Below are 6,029 nucleotides of genomic sequence, written 5' to 3' on the forward strand. Positions count from 1 at the left end.
CTCTAAATAAAGAAAAAAAGAGAAAGGAAAAGAAAAATGTTCCGGGTTGTATATATAAAATTGTATCAAGTTACCTTCATATCTGTCTGTTTAGGTGGATATATATATTTTTTTCTATTGTATCTTATTCTATGTTTCTTGTTGTTGCTCTCTTTCTTTCAACCTAGACATTTCCGACAGCTTTACATATACTCTCTCTCTCTCTCTCTCTCTCTCTGCTTCATTAACAGACGGTTTCTGTATCGCGAGTATCATTTATATTTCACAAGCAACCTTTTAGTGCAGCGGAGACTGAGTTATTGATCACTGGCCCGCCCTCTCCCTCCCTCCTCTGTACCTCCACCCACTTCCCAGCTCCCCTACCCCTGTCCTCCTTTCGCTCTGTCGAGTGAGGTGACTTCCCCTATCATTCCGAATTCCAATCTGCCATGATCCCCTCCGAAGCGTCCCCAACTGAGAAACATGTTAAATATCTTCCATTGAGGGGATTAACATTAATTAAGTAAACATTCCGCACTCGCACCCTCATTGTTGCCCTCGTCCTCGCTCTCGTTGCAGTCATCCTCGTCCTCTCCTCTCTACAAACCACTACAGGCTTAAAGGAAAGAGGGTATGAAGTTTCCTGGAATGTGTGTCGAGTTGTGTGCTTTATATATTTCTTTTATGATTTTGAAAGAGGTTTGTGTTTTCAAGAGCACGTGGTTGGGTTTGTTATAGCGGGATAGGTGTAGTAGAGAAATGCTTAAAGCTCCTGTTAGTGGGCACTTTAAAGGCATTTCTCCTGATGCTTTTGTTTTGTTTTACTTTTTTCTTTTTTTATGTGTATCCTTTCACTCTCTTTTATCTGGCAGTCAGACGATGCCAGGAAATGTTACCTTTTTGCGTGTTTTTTCTTCCCTCTCTCAGTATTTTTTGTTGACTTTCTTTTACTTTTCTGTTTTGTTTTTGCATTTTTTCGAGGGATGTTATCTGTTTATTCAAGGGGTGGGAACACACACACACACACACACACACACACACACACACACACACACACACACACACACACACACACACACACACACACACACACACACACACACACACACACACACACACACACACACACACACACGCCTTCACTTTTATCGAGAAAACTATGCTGTATAAAAATACCACTGCAATTTTTTTCATTTTATGTGTACATATTTCACTGCAGTTTCATTAGTCTTAGATCACAAGATTTGGCTCCAACAAGGGATCCGGTATAGAGAGTTCACCTGGGGGGCAAACACCTGTCGACCTACCTGAAAAGAGTCCTCGGGAGCGTGTTTACCTGTGGGAGGGGACACGCTGCTACCTGGAAGAGACCCAGGAAACCGTAATGAATATGGTAAAAGGAAAGAAAAACTCGATACAGATAGGAGATGCACAAACATAGGAGACTGGGAGGGGGAAGTGGGAGGAAAAATATTCGTACACACGCACACACGCACACACGATATAACAAAGGGCACTGTGTGTTCAAAGGTTCTTCCTGTGTACGTTTAATATTAACTGTGTAAGTTGTGTATTTTCTGCCATATTTATTGTATATTTTTGTGAATGTGTGTGTGTGTGTGTGTGTGTGTGTGTGTGTGTGTGTGTGTGTGTGTGTGTGTGTGTGTGTGTGTGTGTGTGTGTGTGTGTATTCATTAGTTTGAGTGTACATGTAGTACCTGGTTGTATTTTTACTCGTGTTTGTTTCAGTGTGTGAGCGTGTACAACTCAGCCTTGATGTATGCCCTGGTATTAATTCATATATTGATGTTTGTAATACCGAAAACGAAAACAAATAAAACACTGCAGCAGCAACACGGGAGAATCACTAACAAATAATCAAATTCTGATTTTTCCCCACTGGCCAATTGATAGAAAAAATAAATAAATAAAACAATCAATTCGACCATAAACATTTGATTTTTTTTCCTCCCCTTTTAATGAGTGATATTACGGCCATATAGTTTGACAGTTATGAAAAACCATTTAATTCATAATGTATGGTTTCCATTCTACACTGGGCGCGGAATTCACTTTGCATCACCTACCTTGTTATTCTCCCCCTTTTAGCTCCCCCTGTTACTTTCAGTGAGGAAGGGGGAGTGAGAGTGAGAGGGCGAGGGAGTGAGGCACCTGCATTAGTGGCATGAGTGAGGGAGGAAGGGAGTGGAGAATGGTAGAAAGGGGAATAGGAAACAGGGAGAGGAGAGTACCGTGGTGGATGCACTGTGTGGGAGAGGCATAGAAGTGGAGAGAGCAGAGGCTGGAAAAAAAAAAAAACAGAAGTGAGCAGATAAATGGAGGTACAATGATGGGAAAATGCAAAGTTAGAATATAAACGGTAGGAAGACAACCAGGGAATGGAGGAAGGAAGGAGAGGCTCGATATGACAATAGTTATAATCTTAAAAGATGAAAAATGAAACGGAATTATGGAAACAGAACAAAAGAAATGAAACGATAGAAAAAAAAAGAGAAAGAAGATGAGGGATTAGCATGAAATTATGGGTAAAAATGAGGAAACACAACGAAAAATTACACTGAATTATTGAAACAGAAAATAATAAAAATAAGAACATAATTAAGTTGCGCGACCAAGAAACGAAGAACAAGAACGAGACAGTACAATAAAGGTAAAAATAATAAACCACCACTGATACAGAGAGCAGTGGAAGTGAACAGAATGGATTTACAGTGAGGTCAAGAACTAAAGACAAGCGAGGACGAGACGCAAGCCAGGTCCTCTATTCGTCCCACCGGCCTGCTTTGCCTCCACGCCACGTTGGTCAGCTGTCAGGCGTCACATACGGACCTTTGGGAAGCCTTGACGTCATTGCCTGGTTAAGTGGTGGCGGCGTAAAGGGATATGTATAGTTGCAAACTAGCGAAGGGTAGGAAATGCAATGAAAATGAGAGTTCTGGGGATGAAAAGAGAGACGATATGGAGGATGGTGGAGAAAGCATAAAATCAGGATGGGAAAAGAATTAAGAGAGGAAAGTGAGAGGATAGATTTAAACAGAGAATGGGATGAAATGACAGGAAGGAGGAAGATGAGCAAAGATGATCCTTGGAAAATATAATTTTTTTTACAATGATAAATGAAAGTGGATGTTAGGAGTGATAAAAATGGAAGGACAATGACACAAAAAGGAGACAAGAAGAAAATGAAGATAGAGAGGAAAAGCAAAATAAAGAAAAGGAAAAATTATGAAAAGGCAGGAGCGTAATGTAGGAAGTAAGAAAAGAAGGAAAGCAGGGGAAAAAGAAGGAGAAGGGAGGAAGGGGGATAGAAAACAATGACTAAAAGAAAAGGAGGCAAGGAAAAAGATAGAAACAAGAGAGAGAGAGAGAGAGAGAGAGAGAGAGAGAGAGAGAGAGAGAGAAAGAGAGAGAGAGAGAAAGCACAGGGGTAACTCAGATAATCAGCGTCACCAGTCGGAGGGAAACCACACCGCCAATAACTCAACCTTGCAAATATAACCGTAATAAAAACGCCGTTCTCCTCGACAGTCAGCCATTGCAGTGGAGCATCGCCACGCGCCCCGCCTCATAGATAGCCTGGGTTTGCATAAATCTTGGAGGAATCACCCCGGAAAGCATACAATGAATATGGATTAATTGACCGAAAAAATAAATGGAACGTACCGATTTATGAACATTTCCCAAAAACTCTCGTACATTTCTGGGTATTTGTTGTATATTGGCACATTCGAATTGGGCTGACTTTTATCGATCAGGTAGGAAATGGGTAAGTTATCATATTCTTTATCGTTATTGTCAGGTTTTCTTTATGCGTACCAAGCGTTGCAGAGGTTCAGCCTGAGTGGAATCTAATGTTATAATTCAGTGATGATATATTATAATAAGATATAATGATTTAACGGCAAAATAAATTTCGTACCGTCCTGAGTGTGGGGGCAGCTCGCGCACACGCACACACACACACACACACACACACACACACACACACACACACACACACACACACACACACACACACACACACACACACACACACGGTAATAAAGACATGGTAACACAAAGCAATTTTACATTAAAGTCAAATCTTTACATAATATTCTCTTCTCATCATCATTCAGTCTCTTCATCCATCACTCTTCGCGATCAAGTTTCCTTCTTACACGTACTACTAAACTGCGATTTCCTCGGCTTTTATTTGTTTTCTTTTCTCTTCCTGGCATTTCTTCTCCTTTTGGTCTTTCCTCTAGCTAAAAGAAGTCGCAATATACTTGTGTCCATATGAAATTAAAATTGAGAATATATTTGTGCTTTGCCAATAATTCCGAGCCTCTCCGTATGTTTGCCCTTGTCACTTTATAGCTTCCCATTCCTCTCTGTCAACAAAATATCGCTGAATAAAATCGAAATATATATATGTGGACAGGAAATAGCGGAGTTAATAGACAGATTGACTGATCATCCTATTATTGAGAGTCACGTAATTTCTTTTTATCGTTAAATATAATTTATATATATATATATATATATATATATATATATATATATATATATATATATATATATATATATATATATATATATATATATATATATATATATATATATATATATATCGGTAGGTAGAAAATCGCGAAATGAACAAGAGACAAAGTGGTGGTATTTAATTTTACAGGTGTTTTTATTTAGCGAAGCGCTACATTGTCTTACATACATTCCGGGAGAGACAGCGAATAAGAAACAGAACGAAAGAGATTATCTTATTTTTATACTAACCAAAAGCACAACAATTCCTGACGTGAAACGGAAGAGGAGAGTCAGGGCATAACTACCAACAGCACCAGCCAATCAACGCTCGTTCAGTCCTTCCACCACTCATCTGGACACTTATGCTCCTTTCACAAAGGCGAGAATATGCTAAAGTCTGTAAGATTTTGTTTCTTACTTGTCTTTCGGTGCTACATTGTTATGGCCCCATGAAAGTGTATGTGTCCAGACTGCGCCAAGCTGGGTAAGGTGTGAGGTCAGTGATAACGAGGAGCTGAATGGAGTGGAGACGTGAGGCATGCAGTGAGTGAAGGTGAGGCTAAGTTTTCACATTTTTTTTTATTTTCAAGTAGCGATGCCATTTGTCGTTTATTTGATACTTCATAGCTTCCGAGTACATCTTACGAACTTGTAGAGAGCCTATATGATTTCATGTTTGTTTTAGGAGTAACCGGCAGTGGCAATGGGCGGTAAGGTGCTTTAATTTTGTTTTGCAGGTTTTGCTCATCAATTCGTTTTGATGCGAATCTTAACTTCGGTGTAGTTTCTTGGTCATATGAATGGTGTATTTTTATTATAGGTTGGTTTCAATGTTTTACTTCTTGTTAAGACAATGCGCTGGTTAAGATTTGTAGAGGAGCAGGAGGCTTTGCAAGGAGTCCTACTTGATCCTGCCGTGTTGTGATAAGTAATTTAGGAAGCAATGGTAGGCGCAATGTCATTACAGAAATACATCGATAAGCAGAGAGGTCTTTGTCTTAGGATATGAGAAGAATGCGTGAATGACGGCATGATCCATCTTTTCCGGCGTCCGGACATCACTTCTCGAACAATTAGCCGCGTCGCAGCTAGGGAGGGTTTAGATACCTATTAGCACAAGAATATTTAATTGTCTCCGATATCCTGAGGCAAAGGGGTTTCTTAGCAAATTTGGAAACCGATGTGCAGAACAAAAATACGACATGAATTGCTGCACAAGTGTATTTAAAATTAAAAACATAACCCTTAATGTTATTATTCATACATACTGATGTATGATAAAGCTTTCTTTATTAGATTATATGATAAAACTAAAAATAGATAATGATTTTTTTTAAGGAAGTATGACCAGTAAAAATAAAAAGGGTGTTGATTTCGGTTTATGTATTTTATCTAGGAGTGTTGAAAAATAATGAACATCACTATCACGTCCAATATGTGAAGGTAATCAGTAAAAAAAAAAAAAAAAAAACACCGCTGGCGGACGCACGATGTATTAGAGTAAG

The sequence above is a fragment of the Portunus trituberculatus genome, chromosome 30 (genome assembly GCF_017591435.1).
Source record: "Portunus trituberculatus isolate SZX2019 chromosome 30, ASM1759143v1, whole genome shotgun sequence".
Lineage (NCBI taxonomy): Eukaryota > Metazoa > Arthropoda > Malacostraca > Decapoda > Portunidae > Portunus > Portunus trituberculatus.